Source organism: Triticum dicoccoides, chromosome 2B, assembly GCF_002162155.2.
Source record: "Triticum dicoccoides isolate Atlit2015 ecotype Zavitan chromosome 2B, WEW_v2.0, whole genome shotgun sequence".
In the NCBI taxonomy this organism is placed as follows: Eukaryota; Viridiplantae; Streptophyta; class Magnoliopsida; order Poales; family Poaceae; genus Triticum; species Triticum dicoccoides.
This window is the reverse complement of record NC_041383.1, coordinates 254,402,173-254,419,635: the sequence shown is the minus strand read 5'-3', so window position 1 is coordinate 254,419,635 and position 17,463 is coordinate 254,402,173.

The following is a 17,463-nucleotide window of genomic DNA, read 5'->3' as shown; positions in this document are numbered from 1 at the left end:
CACTTGCGGCACTCATGACCCGCTTCTGCGCGAGAGAAGATAGTTGGCTAACTCATAGAAGCAACAGTACCAGTGACCCTGGCACCTCCGAGGCCAGAGATGGCAACAGTAGGCCATGCCGTAACAAAATCAAGCGTCAGAACAAGAATGAAGAAATTGAAGATACGGTGGTCAATGCCGAGTTCAGTGGCTCTAAACCCGGTCAGCGGAAGAAGCCATTCAAAGGAAACAGGGACGGCCCATCTAATTTGGACAAAATACTCGATAGGCCTTGCCAGATTCATGGCACCCTCGACAAGCCTGCCAACCATTCCAACAGAAACTGCTGGGTTTTTAAACAGGCCGGTAAGTTAAATGCCGAACACAAGGGGAAGGGGCCTCAAAGTGAGGACGATGATGAGCCCCACCCACCGAACGTGGGAGGACAAAAGAAATTTCCCCCTGAGGTGAAAACAGTGAACATGATATACGTCACACATATCCCCAAGAGGGAGCGCAAGCACGTACTAAGGGACGTCTACGCCGTAGAGCCTGTCGCCCCAAAATTCAACCCATGGTCAGCCTCTCCGATCACCTTCGATCGCAGGGACCACCCAACTAGTATCCATCATGGAGGTTCGGCGGCCCTGGTACTCGAGACAATCATTGATGGATACCATCTCACTCGAGTCCTTATGGACGGCGGCGGCAGTCTTAACTTGATTTGAGGCCCCTTCAAGAATCAAGCCTAGTAACACCACCTTTAAAGGAGTAATACCCGGCGTAGAGGCCCGCTGCACGGGCTCACTAACATTGGAAGTAGTCTTTGGTTCACCGGATAACTTCCGAAGCAAAGACTTGATCTTTGACATTGTCCCCTTTCACAGCGGTTATCACGCCCTGCTCGGACGAACTGCCTTTGCCCGCTTTAATGCAGTCCCACACTATGCGTATTTAAAGCTCAAAATGTCTAGACCGCGCGGCATTATCACAGTCAATGGAAACATGGATCGCTCCCTCCGTACTGAGGAGCATACCGCGGCCCTTGCAGCCAAGGTACAGAGCGGCCTCATCAAGCCAAACACTTCATCGGTCATCAAGACCCCGGACACTGCTAAGCGAGTCCGGCCTACTCTGCATAACGATAGCTCGGCACACCCAGAGCTGGATTAGCAGTTTTTCCTCCACCGATCGCCCCATAAAACCGCGACATATGTACCGCGTGTGCATAATTACGCGTTTAAAATACCCTCGGCAACGACGGAGGCACACTGCAGACAAGGTCTATAGTGTGGCCTGGCCCTATTTGGACCTTAAACTTTTTTCCTCCCCTTTTTGTCTCTCGGGTTCATTAAAATCTAGCTACCCTACGGTCGTGCAAGGGCTCTTTTCTAGGCCCCTTTTTTTACAGACGACCGTCGACTTCTCCTCTCAAAGGATTTTTTTACCAAGGAGAAATGGCACAAACATGCGGCAAGGCATCAATGGGATCTTCAAGACTACCTTTTCTTTTTAGGCTTTGTATACAGTTTCCCCTTGTTTACAAATTCTTGGCATATAAAATAGCCTTGATGTTTACGGCATTATCTGTAATAGCATGTCTTGACGTATTAATCAGAAGTATAAAGGAAATAAATGATTGCCAACCCTTGTTCGGTATTGGTCTATTTTACCACCTATATTCCCTCCGTGCTTCAGATTGCCACATATGCTTTGGCCCGGCCTAAATGCCGGGGGCTTTATTCGGCAATGTATATTTCCAAAAGTCTGAACACTTCTATGGTATGCTTCGGCGTCCGAATACTGCATTATATGCATTAGCTCTGAATCATGTCTTTGGGCCATAGTTGGGTTGCCCGGCTCCTCTATTTACCACATTGCGTCCCGCTAGTTCGACTAAGGTAGCAAAGGAAGAACTACTGTGATTTTGTTTCTGGTTCTTCCGGTCAAACACCTCAGTAGAGAAAGCCGAAAACTGACTGTCATGATATGGCAAGAGCAGGTCGGTGATTTGGCGACTTACTACAAATCTCTCATGATTTACTCCGTGTTATGCAAAGCGTTGGTCTTCGCCCAGTCATGTGATAAATGCATCCTAGTTCGGACGACCGCATACGCACCAGGGGCTAGTCGTAGCCCCACTATCAAACACCTATGGCTAAGTGAAAGTAATGAAGCCGCATAGTCTGATTGCCTAGTTCGCTACGCAGACACCTCCTTTACGGACCGAGATGTTGGGTCAAGTGTGATCACGCGCTATACCGAACACCCTCGTAGCATCTACGTGGAGGCTGAAGCCGACGACTGGCAAACTTTTCAGAATTAAAACGACCGCACAGGAGGAAAATAATTCCAGCTAAAGGCATAAATATAATACAAGCCTTGGTTCATAAAACAAATTTTTAACAGCCTTGATACATTCACACAAACATAACATCCTTTGAGCATTGGCCCTCTACTATTCGGGCACCCAATAGCATTGGCCATCTTCAAAGTATCTCTCCGGCTTGCGGTGGTCCTTGCCTTCGGGCGGGCCCGCGGTTGCCACGTCGGTAGCCTTCATCTTCGCCCAGTGCATCTTGACATGTGCAAAGGCCATCCGCGCACCCTCTATGCACGCCAACCGCTTCAATGATTCAACTCAGGGCAGCGCATCGACGAGTCGCCTCACCAAGCTGAAGTAGCTGCTTGGAATGGGTTCGACTGACAAAGCCGGACTATGACGTCCTTCATGGCCAAGCCGAACATCCTATGCAGCTCCAACAGTTGCTTCATCTGGTTGTCCAACAGCGTCGGGTGCTCCGGCGCTAGGAACTATGACCAGAACAGCTTCTTTGTCGAGTTCCCTCCCGGGCTCGGAAGAACTGTGCAGCGTCGGCGGCACTCCTCGTAAGATCTGCAAAGGCATCTGGAGAACTCCACAGTCGAATGAGCAAGCCATATCTTTGACCCCCAAATATACTCTGCAAAAGAAAGGGCTTACCAGCTGCTATCTGTTTGGCGTGCTGGATCTCTTCACGAGCACCTCGATCCTCGCCTCTTTTGCTTTCGGGAGGGCCTTGGCGAGTTCGAACGCTTGGGCCATCGTCTTCTCCTCCAAGGCCTCGCACTTGTCGATGGCGTCCTTCAGCTCTTGCTCCACTTTGGCCACCCTCTCTTCGTGCTGGCGCCGGGCGACCTGTTCGGTCTTTAATTCTGCAGCCGCTTTGTTAGTGGCTGCTTTATTCGCCTTCGCCTCCTCCTTGGCTTGGGCAACAGCGCTCTTGAGGATGTCGACCTCGGTTGCTTCAAATGCACTCATAGTCACAGTAGTACATGAGTTAAACTTTGAATTTGCATATCAATTCAGATATATGATAAAATTCCTTAAAGTACACGCGTACCTTGCGTCTCATCGAACCGCTTGTTAATGCGGTCGACTTCGGCTGCCTGGGCTGTTGCCGCCAACAGGGAAGCCTGTTATAGAATAGAAAAGTGCATCACCTCTTCCGAATACTATGTGATACTCTGTCCGGTTTTTCCAAATCAGACAGGGTCACAGGGGCTACTATCTATATACAAGTATATTTCCCTGATATATAATAAAAAGCATCTAGAGCATTACGTCGTACACCTCGAAGCCTATCAGTTGGCTCCTGAAGGCTTCGTTCAGCTCGATTTTGGCAGACTGAACCTTCTCTACCACCACACCCATTAGGTTGCGGTGCTCCTCCATGATGGAAGCACGTCATAGTGCTTCCACCAGAGTATTCGGCGCCTCCGGATTAGTGGAGGTCGCCATCGGAGCTGATGATCCTCCCTCCAAGGGGGTTGCTCGCTCGACTCCGGAGCCACTTGGGTCTCCAGAATGATGTCTGGCTGGGGCCGGATTAATCAGGGCCCCTGTCATCGGTCGCCATGGGGGTCGCACCCCCCGTGTCCTCGGTAGCCAAGGTATCACCCTCGGGCGTCTTCTCGGCAGCCTTGCTCGCCCCTCCGCAGCCAGGAGAGGTCCTTCGGGACAACACCTCGGTGTCATCCGTGATGGTTGGTGAAAGAGCTCGCGGGGGCGTCTCGCTCTCTACCATCTCTGGTGGCAGAGAACTCCCCTCAAATAGTGAAGGGTTGGGGAGGTCACGAGCAGGGCTAAAAGACACACAATGTAATATGTTATATTATACAAAACATAGAGAACTGAAGACATATAATACATCCTTCGATACTTATGATCTGGCCAGGGGCTTGACCCTGGGGAGTCTCTTGGGGATGGGTTCAGCTTCCGAATCCGAACCATCCGAGAGTCCCATCTTCCCCCTCTTAGGCGCCTCCTCCTACGAGTCTATGGAGGCTGCCCTCTTCTTCTTCCTCCCCCTAAGAGGGGAGTCGCTATGCGCTTCCTTCTCCTCTTCTTCCTCATCTCCCTCGTGGGAGGATGGGGCTTCGGTCTCTCCGGACACTGCGTCTGAAGGACCCTTGTGGCAGAGGCCGCCCTTCGCCTGCTTGCCCTTCTTCTTCTTGGCCTTCTTCTTCAGCGCCTGATAGGACGCTGGGACCAGCATCTTCGTCAGCTGGCGTATGGCCGGGTCTTCAGGCAGCGGGGCCAGACACTTAATCCGCTCCGCCTTTTCTATCCAGCCCTGTACAAGGGACAGAAAATTCATTATGTTAAAAAAACTTATGACCAAATATTTTTTTTTGAAAAATATACTTATAGGTGTGACTGGATTCTCGCTGTCGAGACCAATGTCTTCGGTCTTCTTCGGCCACGCTTTTTGGGCCTTGAACAGCAGCTTCCAGATGTCTTTGTGCATTGTGCCAAAGAAGTACTTCAGGGTCCCTGGATCTTCTGGATTGAACTCCCACATGTGAGAGGGTCGGAGTTGGCAGGGAAGAATCTGCCGGAAGAGCATCACCTGAATCTCATTAGTGAGACTAGTGTTCTTGCCTATCATGTTTGTGATGCGCTTTTGCAGCATCAACACTTCCGCTGTGGATCCCTAGTCCAGACCCTTAGCGGTCCATGAGGTGAGCCACATAGAGGGTCCAGATCTGAACTCAGGAGTGGCCGCCCACTTGGCGTCATGGGGTTTGGTGATATAGAACCACTCCTGCTGCCACACCTTGACAGTCTCCACGAAGGCCCCCTTAGGCCAAACGGCGTTGGGAAGCTTGCTCACCATGGCGCCGCCGCAATCCGCATGTTGCCCGTCGACCATGTTCGGCTTTAGATTGAAGACCTTGAGCCATAGGCCAAAGTGTGGGGGAATGCGAAACAGCGCCTCGCACACAACGATGAACGTCGTGATGTGGAGGAAAAAAATTGGGGCCAGATCATGGAAATCTAGCCTGTAGTAGAACATAAGGCCCCGGACAAAGGCGTGGAGGGGAAACCCTAGCCCATGGAGGAAGTGGGGGATGAATACAACCCTTTTTTCGGGCTCCGGAGTGGGCATGACTTGATCTGTGGCAGGGAGCCTGTGCGTGATACTCGCAGACAGGTATCCCGCCTCCCGGAGCTCCTTAACGTCCTTCTCGATGACGGAGAAGGCCTGCCCCTTGCCCTTTGAGCCAGATCCTGACATGACTAGGGAGGCTGGCAGCGGTGAGAAAGATTGAAGATTGGGTGCTGGAGCTTGAGGATGGGAAAGCAGGAGAATAAGAAGGCGTGGGGAAAAAGAGGGATCTTTATCCTCTTATATAGGCAGTGAATATCAAACCCCCCCTCAAGCCTTAAAACTCGCCTATTCCCAAGGGGTCGTGTGAATGTCACAGTTGGATTACCCAAACCCGTATTGATGACGATGCCGTAAAGGGCAGACACGATCTCTGTTTTGACAAGGCCTGTCAATGGAGGCTATGCCTCGAAACACGAAGCAAGATGTGTAAAAACGGTTCGAAATGTTGAAAGGCCAGACGTGACGTTTCACCGAAAAAAGTTGTCAGTGGGAAGACATTGTTTTGTTTGGTATCTTACCTTCGTGACCAAGGGTTGCCACAATTATACAGAGCCGGATATAGTTCTTTTGAAGATTGCTTTGAAGTACTCAGGAGGAGGAACCCGCCTTGCAGTGCCGAAGACAATCCGTGTGTCGAACATGCCGTCTTTGAAGACTGGTTTAGGGGCTACTGAGGGAGTCTTGGATTAAGGGGTCCTTAGATGTCCGGGCTATTTGGTGTGGGACGGACTGATGGGTCGTGAATATATAAAGCGGAAGACTTTCGCCCGTGTCCGGGTAGGACTCCCCTATGCGTGGATGGCAAGATTAGTGTCCGGATATGTAATTTCCTTCCTCTACAAACCAACTCTATACAACACTAGGACCCTACTGTGTGTATATAAACCGGAGGGTTTAGTCCGTAGAGGCTATCAGAATTCACATAGGCTAGACAACTAGGGTTTATCCATTATGATCTCGAGATAGATCTACTCTTGTAACCCCTATATTCATCAAAGACAATCAAGCGGGACGTAGGGTTTTACCTCCACTAAGATTGCCCGAACCTGGGTAAACATCGTGTCCCCTTTGTCCCTTTTTACCTTCGATCCTCAGATGCATAGTTCGGGCCCCCCTACCCGAGATCAGCCGATTTTGACACCGACATCTGCCACATCTATGATGATACCGGGTTTTTTCACAATTATCATCATAGAAGTGTCATAAGCATGACAGGAAAAAAATTGTTTGGCCCAAAATGTCATGGATGTGTCTTTTTTTGTAGTGATGAATCATGGCAATAGGTGGATCAACATCATGCAAACAATCAATGTCAAGAATGTCCACTAGTGGGACTAGAGCATTACCTTCACCTATATTACCTTTGGCATTCCACTCAAGTGGTTTAGGTGAGGTGGTAAAGACCAAATGGTGGTCATCTTCATCATGATGGAACCATGTGAGGGGTGCATCATATTCCACCATGGCCATCGTCATGTCCAAACGAAGGACGAAGTTGTCGAGGATCGGCGCATCATCATATATGGGACTTAGCACCAAATGAGAAGACACAATAGAGGTAGAGGTGAAGTTGTTAGAAATCAAAATGGCCTCACATGCCCTAACAACTACCTCACTCTCTCTATGTGGTGGTGGCTTACTCACTCCCTCAAGGTAGGTGCACTCAATGTCACATATGGTGGAGTCACTCAAATCACTCAAGTGGTTGTGGTGGTGGCTCTCCTCACATGGGAATTGGGGCAATTTTTCATATATGGGGCTAGTGGTGAAGTCATTCTCACTCTCAATATGGTGGCATATGTCTCCATGCTCAACTCCTATCGCCACCTTGGTTGAAGAGATAGTCCCATGCTCAACCTCCTCATCCATAACGCCTCCAAAGATGAATGCCATAGGAAGTGGCAGATCATCACTCTCCTCCAAGACCAAAGGGAAATTCTTTTGTGCGGTTTCATAGGTTGACTCGGGGTAAGAGTCCCAATGGGGCGCCATCTTCATGTTGTTGAAGAGGTTCGTGCTCGTTGCCGTGGTCGAAGGGGATGGCCCTTGCTCGTTGTCTTGTACGAGGCCCATATGATGTGGCATGCTACCTCTTGAGCACCGCGTTGGTTTTCCCTTGAAGAGGAAAGGGTTATGCAGCAAAATAGCGTAAGTATTTCCCTCAGTTTTTGAGAACCAAGGTATCAATCTAGTAGGAGGCTACACTCAAATCCCTCGTACCTACACAAACAAATAAGAACCTTGCAACCAACACGATAAAGGGGTTGTCAATCCCTTCACGTCCACTTGCAAAAGTGAGATCTGATATAGATAATGATAAGATAAATATTTTTGGTATTTTTATGATATAGATTGGAAATTAAAGATTGCAAAATAAAGTAGATCGGAAACTTATATGATGGAAAATAGACACGGGGGCCATAGGTTTCACTAGTGGCTTCTCTCAAGATAGCATAAGTATTACGGTGGATGAACAAATTATTGTCGAGCAATTGATAAAAAGTGCATAGTTATGAGAATATCTAGGCATGATCATGTATATAGGCATCACGTCTGTGACAAGTAGATCGAAACGATTCTGCATCTACTACTATTACTCCACACATCGACCGCTATCCAGCATGCATCTAGAGTATTAAGTTCATAAGAACAGAGTAACGCATTAGGCAAGATGACATGATGTAGAGGGATAAACTCAAGCAATATGATATAAACCCCATCTTTTTATCCTCGATGGCAATAATACAATATGTGCCTTGCTGCCCCGGCTATCACTGGGAAAGGGCCGCAAGATTGAACCGAAAGCTAAGCACTTCTCCCATTGCAAGAAAGATCAATCTAGTAGGCCAAACCAAACAGATAATTCGAAGAGACTTGCAAAGATAACCAATCATACATAAAAGAAATCAGAGGAGATTCAAATATTTCTCATAGATAATCTTGATCATAAACCCACAATTCATCGGATCTCGACAAACACACCGCAAAAAGAATTACATCGAATAGATCTTCAAGAAGATCGAGGAGAACTTTGTATTGAGATTCAAAGAGAGAGAAGAAGCCACCTAGCTAATAACTATGGACCCGAAGGTCTGAGGTAAACTACCCACACTTCATCGGAGAGGCGGTGGTATTGATGTAGAAGCCCTCCATGATCGATTCCCCATCCGGCGGAGCATCGGAAAAGGCCCCAAGATGGGATCTCACGGGTACAGAAGGTTGTGGCGGTGGAAGTAGGATTTCGTGGTGCTCCTGGATGTTTTCAGGGTATATGGATATATATAGGCGAAGGAAGTTGATCAGGGGAGCCATGAGGGGCCCACGAGGGTGGGGGGCGCGGCCACCTCCCTGGGGCGCGCCTCCCTGCCTCACGGCCGCCTCGTTTCTTTCTTGGCGTCCACTCCAAGTCTCCTGGATTGCGTTTGTTCCAAAAATAACTCTCCCAAAGGTTTCATTCCGTTTGGACTCCGTTTGATATACCTTTTATGCGAAACACTGAAATAGGCAAAAAAGCAGCAATTTGGGCTCGGCCTCCGGTTAATAGGTTAGTCCCAAAAATAATATAAAAGTGTATAGCAAAGCCCATTAAACATCCAAAACGGGTAATATAATAGCATGGAACAATCAAAAATTATAGATATGTTGGAGACGTATCAAGCATCCCCAAGCTTAATTCCGGCTCGCCCTCGAGTAGGTAAATGATAAAAACAGATTTTTTGATGTGGAATGCTACCTAGAATATTTCTCAATGTAATTCTCTTTATTGTGGCATGAATGTTCAGATCCAAATGATTCATGATAAAAGTTTAGTATTGACATAAAAATAGTAATACTTCAAGCATACTAACAAAGTAATCATGTCTTATCAAAATAACATAGCCAAAGAAAGCTTATCCCTACAAAATCATATAGTTAGGCCATGTTTCATTTTCGTCACACAAAATACTCCCATCATGCACAACCCCGGTTTCAGCCAAGCAATTGGTTCATACTTTTTAACGCGCTTCAACTTTTTCAACCCTCACGCAATACATGAGCGTAAGCCATGGATATAGCACTATGGGTGGAATATAATATGATGATGGAGGTTGTGTGGAGAAGACAAAAAAGGAGAAAGTCTCACAATTACGTGTCTAATCAACAGGCTATGGAGATGCGCATCAATTGATGCCAATGCGAGGAGTAGGGATTGCCATGCAACGGATGCACTAGAGCTATAAATGTATGAAAGCTCAACAAAATAAACTAAGTGGGTGTGCATCCAACTCGCTTGCTCACGAAGACCTAGGGCAATTTGAGGAAGCCCATCATTGGAATATACAAGCCTAGTTCTATAATGAAAAATCCCCACTAGTATATGAAAGTGACAACGTAGGAGACTCTCTATCATGAAGATCATGGTGCTACTTTGAAGCACAAGTGTGGTAAAAGGATAGTAACATTGTCCCTTCTCTCTTTTTCTCTCATTTTTTTCTTTCTTTTTTATTTTGGTGGGCTTCTTTGGCCTCTTTTTTTATTTGGGCTTCTTTGGCCTCTTTTTATTTTTCATAAAGTCCAGAGTCTCATCCCGACTTGTGAGGGAATCGTAGTCTCCATCATCCTTTCCTCACTTGGGACAATGCTCTAATAATGAAGATCATCACACTTATATTTATTTACAACTCAAGAATTACAACTCAATACTTAGAACAAAATATGACTCTATGTGAATGCCTCCGGCGGTGTACCGGGATATGCAATGAATCAAGAGTGACATGTATGAAAGAGTTATAAAGGTGGCCTTGCCACAAATACGATGTCAACTACATGATCATGCAAAAGCAATATGACAATGATGGAGCATGTCATGATAAACGGAACGGTGGAAAGTTGCATGGCAATATATCTCGGGATGGCTATGGAAATGCCATAATAGGTAGGTATGGTGGCTGTTTTGAGGAAGATATAAGGAGGTTTATGTGTGATAGAGCGTATCGTATCATGGTGTTTGGATGCACCGGCGAAGTTTGCACCAACTCTCAAGGTGAGAAAGGGCAATGCACGGTACCGTAGAGGCTAGCAATGATGGAAGGGTAAGAGTGTGTATAATCCATGGACTCACATTAGTCATAAACTCATATACTTATTACAAAATTTTATTAGCCATCGAAGCAAAGTACTACTATGTATGCTCCTAGGGTAAGGGTTGGTAGGATTTAACCATCGCGCGATCCCGACCTCCTCTCATAAGGAAGGTAATCAAAAGAACACCCCATGCTACAAATTTGTCACACAACGTTCACCATACGTGCATGCTATGGGACTTGCCAACTTTAACACAAGTATTTCTCAATTTCATAATTACCCAACTAGCATGACTCTAACATTACCACCTTTATATCTCGAAACAATTATCAAATATCAAATTGATCATAGTGTTCAATGCACTTTCTATGATAGTTTCTATTATACCCAAATTGGATGCCCATCATATTAGGAAAATTTTTATAACCAAAGAAAATACCATGGTGTTCTAAAGGACTCTCAAAATAATATAAGTGAAGCATGAGAGATCAATAACTTCTATACAATAAAACCACCGCCATGCTCTAAAAAGATATAAGTGAAGCACTAGAGCAGAATTGTCTAGCTCAAAAGATATAAGTGAAGCACATAGAGTATTCTAATAAATTCCGATTCATGTGTGTCTCTCCAAAAAGGTGTGTACATCAAGGATGATTGTGGTAAACTAAAAATCAAAGACTCAAATCATACAAGACGCTCCAAGCAAAACACATATCATGTGGTGAATAAAAGTATGGCATCAAGTAAAGTTACCGATGGACGAAGACGAAAGAGGGGATGCCTTCCGGGGCATCCCCAAGCTTAGGCTTTTGGTTGTCCTTGAATTTTAACTTGGGGTGCCTTGGCCATCCCCAAGCTTAGGCTCTTGCCACTCCTTATTCCATAATCCATCAAATCTTTACCCAAAACTTGGAAACTTCACAACACAAAACTCAACAGAAAATCTCATGAGCTCTGATAGTGCAAGAAAGCAAACCACCACTTTAAGGTACTGTAATTAACTCATTATTTATGTATATTGGTGTTAAACCTACTGTATTCCAACTTCTCTATGGTTCATACCCCCTGATACTAGCCATAGATACATCAAATAAGCAAACAACACACGAAAAACAAAATCTGTCAAAAACAGAATAGTCTGTAGCAATCTGTAACTTTCGAATACTTATGGAACCCTAAAAATCCTACAAAAATAGGTAATCCTAGGAAATTTGTCTATTAATATTCTGCAAAAATAATAAACTAAAAATCACATTTCTGAGATTTACTAAAATTATTCTCGTGCATGCAAAATTTTCTATTTTTCAGCAAGATCAAATTAACTATCACCCAAGATGATCCTATAGGTTTTACTTGGCACAAACACTAATTAAAACATAAAAACACATTTAAACATAAGCTAGACGAATTACTTATTACTAAACAGGAACGAAAAGCAAGGAACAAAAATAAAATTGGGTTGCCTCCCGACAGGCGCTATCGTTTAACGCCCCTAGCTAGGCATAAAAGCAAGAATAGATCTAAGTATTGCCATATTTGGTATTCAATTCATAGGTGGCTCTCATAATAGATTCATAAGGTAATTTGATTTTCTTCCTAGGAAAGTGTTCCATGCCTTTCCTTAATGGAAATTGTAATCCAATATTTCCTTCCTTCATATCAATAATTGCACCAAGCGTTCTATGTAAAGGTCTACCATGAATAATAGGACATGAAAGATTGCAATCTATATCAAGAACAATAAAATCTATGGGCACATAATTCCTATTTGCAACAATAAGAACATCATTAATCCTTCCCATAGGTTTCTTATCGGTGGAATCCACAAGGTGCAAGTTTAAGGAGCAATCATCAAATTCACGGAAACCTAACACATCACATAAAGTTTTCGGAATCGTGGAACACTAGCACCCAAATCACACAAAGCATAGCATTCATCATATTTAAATTTAATTTTAATAGTAGGTTCCCACTCATCATGAAGTTTTCTAGGGATAGAAACTTCTAATTCAAGTTTTTCTTCATAAGATTGCATTAAAGCATCAACGATATGTTTAGTAAAAGCTTTATTTTGACTACAAGTATGAGGAGAATTTAACACGGATTGCAACAAGGAAATACAATCTATTAAAGAACAATTATCATAATTAAATTCCTTGAAATCCAAAATAATGGGTTCATTGCTATGTAAAGTTTTGACTCATCAATCCCACTTTTACCAATTTTTGGATCAAGATCTAAAAACTCCGAATCATTGGGACACCTTTTAACTAAAGTTGACTCATCTCCAGTCCCATCATTATCAAGATTCATATTGCAAAACAAAGATTTAATAGGGGACACATCAATCACTTTTAGATCTTCATCCCTATCATCATGAAAACTATAAGAACACACTTTCACAAAGCAATCCCTTTTAGCACGTGTCCTAGAGGTTCTTTCTTTGCACTCATCAATGGAAATTCTCATGGCTTTGAGAGACTCATTGATATCATGCTTAGGTGGAATAGATCTAAGTTTCAAAGAATCAACATCAAGAGAAATTCTATCCACGTTCCTAGCCAACTCATCAATCTTAGGCAATTTTTCTTCAAGCAAAGCTTTGAAATTCTTTTGGGAAATCATCAATTATTTAACACTAATCTCAAATCAGAGGGCATCTTATTAAAATTTCCATAAGAGTTGTTGTAGGAACTACCATAATTATTAGAGGAATTACTAGGAAACGACCTAGGATTAAAGTTTCCTCTATACGCGCTGTTACCAAAATTATTCCTACCAACAAAATTCGCATCCATAGATTCATTATTATTCTCAATCAAAGTAGACAAAGGCATGTCATTAGGATCAATAGGAGCACTCTTATTACAAAATAATTTCATAAGTTCATCCATCTTTCCACTCAAAACATTAATCTCTTCTATCGCATGAACCTTTTTACTAGTAGAACTTTGGGTGTGCCATTGAGAATAATTAACCATAATATTATCTAGGAGTTTAGTAGCTTCTCCTAAAGTGATTTCCATAAAAGTGCCTCCCGCGGACGAATCTAAAAGATTTCTAGAAGTAAAATTCAATCCGGCATAAAAATTTTGTATGATCATCCATAAATTTAATCCATGTGTAGGGCAATTGTGAATCATTAATTTCATCCTCTCCCAAGATTGTGCAACATGTTCATGATCAAGTTGCTTAAAATTCATAATATCATTTCTAAGAGAGATGATCTTAGCGGGAGGAAAATACTTAGAGATAAAAGCATCTTTGCACTTATTCCATGAATCAATACTATTTTTAGGCAATGACAGAAACCAAGTTTTAGCACGATCTCTAAGTGAAAATGGAAATAATTTCAATTTAACAATATCATTATCCATGTCTTTCTTCTTTTGCATATCACACAAATCAACAAAGTTGTTTAGATGAGTAGCGGCATTTTCACTAGGAAGGCCAGAGAATTGATCTTTCATGACAAGATTCAACAAAGTAGCATTAATTTCACAAGATTCAGCATCGGTAAGAGGAGCAATCGGTGTGCTAAGAAAATCATTGTAATTGGTATTGGAGAAATCACACAATTTAGTATTATCTTGAGCCATCGTGACAAACAATCCAACACACAAGCACACAAGAGGCAAGCGAAAAAGAGGCGAACGGGAAAGAGAGGGCGAATAAGACGGCAAGGGTGAAGTGGGCGAGAGGAAAACGAGAGGCAAATGGCAAATAATGTAATGCGAGGGATAAGAGTTTGTGATGGGTACTTGGTATGTCTTGACTTGTGCGTACACCTCCCCGGCAACGGCACCAGAAATCCTTCTTGCTACCTCTTGAGCACTGCGTTGGTTTTCCCTTGAAGAGAAAAGAGTGATGCAACAAAGTAGCGTAAGTATTTCTCTTAGTTTTTGAGAACCAAGGTATCAATCCAGTAAGAGGCTACACTCAAATCCCTTGTACCTACACAAACAAATAAGAACCTTGCAACCAACGCGATAAAGGGGTTGTCAATACCTTCACGACCACTTGCAAAAGTGAGATCTGAGAGAGATAATAATAAGATAAATATTTTTGGTATTTTTATGATATAGATTGGAAATTAAAGATTGCAAAATAAAGTAGATCGGAAACTTATATGATGGAAAATAGACCTGGGGGCCATAGGTTTCACTAGTGGCTTCTCTCTAGATAGCATAAGTATTACGGTGGATGAACAAATTATTGTTGAGCAATTGATAGAAAAGTGCATAGTTATGAGAATATCTAGGCATGATCATGTATATAGGCATCACGTCTGCGACAAGTAGATCGAAACGATTCTGCATCTACTACTATTATTCCACACATCAACCCCGCTATCCAGCATGCATCTAGAGTATTAAGTTCATAAGAACAGAGTAACGCATTACGCAAGATGACATGATGTAGAAGGATAAACTCAAGCAATATGATATAAACCCCATCTTTTTATCCTCAATGGCAACAATACAATACGTGCCTTGCTGCCCCTGCTATCACTGGGAAAGGACACCGCAAGATTGAACCCAAAGCTAAGCACTTCTCCCATTGCAAGAAAGATCAATCTAGTAGGTCAAACCAAACTGATAATTCGAAGAGACTTGCAAAGATAACCAATCATACATAAAAGAATTCAGAGAAGATTCAAATATTTCTCATAGATAATCTTGATCATAAACCCACAATTCATCGGATCTCGACAAACACACCGCAAAAAGAATTATATCGAATAGATCTCCAAGAAGATCGAGGAGAACTTTGTATTCAGATTCAAAGAAAGAGAAGAAGCCATCTAGCTAATAACTATGGACCCGAAGGTCTGAGGTAAACTACTCACACTTCATCGGAGAGGCTATGGTGTTTATGTAGAAGCCCTCCATGATCGATTCCCCTTACGGCGGAGCACTGGAAAAGGCCCCAAGATGGGATCTCATGGGTACAGAAGGTTGCGGCGGTGGAAATAGGGTTTCGTGGTGCTCCTGGATGTTTTCAGGGTATATGGATATATATAGGTGATGACCCGCAAGTATACGGGATAGTTGTAGCCTCTTTCGATAAGTAAGAGTGTCGAACCCAACGAGGAGCTAAAGGTAGAACAAATACTCTCTCAAGTCCTATCGGCCACTGATACGACTCTACGCACGCTTGACGTTCGCTTTACCTAGAACAAGTATGAAACTAGAAGTACTTTGTAGGTGTGATAGGATAGGTTTGCAAGATAATAAAGAACACGTAAACATAAACTAGGGGATGTTTAGATAAAGATGCAATAAAGTAAATATAGCGAGTGTGGAAAAGTGGTGGTAGGAGTTGTGGAATTGTCCCTAGGCAACTGACTATGTTACTAGACCGGTAATCACTATTGCAATTCTATTTGAGGGAGAGGCATAAGCTAACATACTTTCTCTACTTGGATCATATGCACTTATGATTGGAACTCTAGTAAGCATCCGCAACTACTAAAGATTCATTAAGGTAAAACCCAACCATAGCATTAAAGTATCAAGTCCCCTTTATCCCATACGCAAACAACCTACTTACTCGGGTTTGTGCTTCTGTCACTCACGCCACCCACCATAAGCAAATCATAAACATATTGCAAACCCTACAGCGGGAATCCCTCACGCTTGCGCGACACGGAGGGCACAATAGGATGGCACCAATAATAAAATATGCAATTCAGACCAATCATAGCAATTCATCAATCACCGATAGGACAACGAAAATCTACTCAGACATCATAGGATGGCAACACATCATCGAAAAATAATATGAAGCATAAAGCACCATGTTCAAGTAGAGGGTACAGCGAGTTGCGGGAGAGTGGAACGCTGAATATAGAAGGGGGAAGGTGATGGAGATGTTGGTGATGGCCCCCGGCAGCGCTCCGGCGCCACCGGAAGCAAGGGGGAGAGAGGCCCCCTTCTTCTTCTTCTTCCTTGACCTCCTCCCTAGATGGGAGAAGGGTTTCCCCTTTGTTCCTTGGCTCCCATGGCTTGGGAGGGGCGAGAGCCCCTCCGAGATTGGATCTATCTCTCTGTTTCTGCGTTCTGTTCTCGTTCTGTTTCACCGTTTCGTGTATATATGGAGATCCGTAACTCCGATTGGCCTGAAACCTTCGCCGTGATTTTTTTCTGAATATTAGCTTTCTTGCAGCAAAAGAAGAACGTCGGGTCAGGCGCGCCCCCCTACCTCGTGACCGCCTCAGGCACCGTCTCGCGTGGATTTTTCTTCCGGAATTTTCCATATTTTCCAAAAATAAGCTCCGTCCGTTTTTATCCCGTTTGGACTCTGTTTGATATGGATATTCTGTGAAACATAAAACATGCAACAGACAGGAACTGGCACTGGGCACTGGATCAATAAGTTAGTCCCAAAAATAATATAAAAAGTAGCCAAAAAGTATACGAAAGTGAATAATATTGGCATGGAACAATCAAAAATTATAGATACGACGAAGACGTATCAGCATCCCCAAGCTTAATTCCTGCTCGTCCTCGAGTAGGTAAATGATAAAAAAGATAATTTTTGATGTGGAATGCTACCTAGCATAATCTTGATCGTATGTCTAATCATGGCATGAATATTAAGACACGAGTGATTCAAAGCAATAGTCTATCATTTGACATAAAACAATAATACTTCGAGCGTACCAATAAAGCAATCATGTCTTTTCAAAACAACAAGGCAAAAGCAAGCTTATCCCTACAAAATCATACAGTTTGGCCATGCTTCATTTTCGTCACACAAAATGCCCCCATCATGCACAACCCCGGTGACAAGTCGAGCAATTGGTTCATACTTTTTAACGCGCTTCAGCTTTTTCAACCCTCACGCAATACATGAGCGCAAGCCATGGATATAGCACTATAGGTGGAATAGAATATAATGATGGAGGTCATGTGGAGAAGACAAAAAAGGAGAAAGTCTCACATCGACGCGGCTAATCAACGGGTTATGGAGATGCCCATCA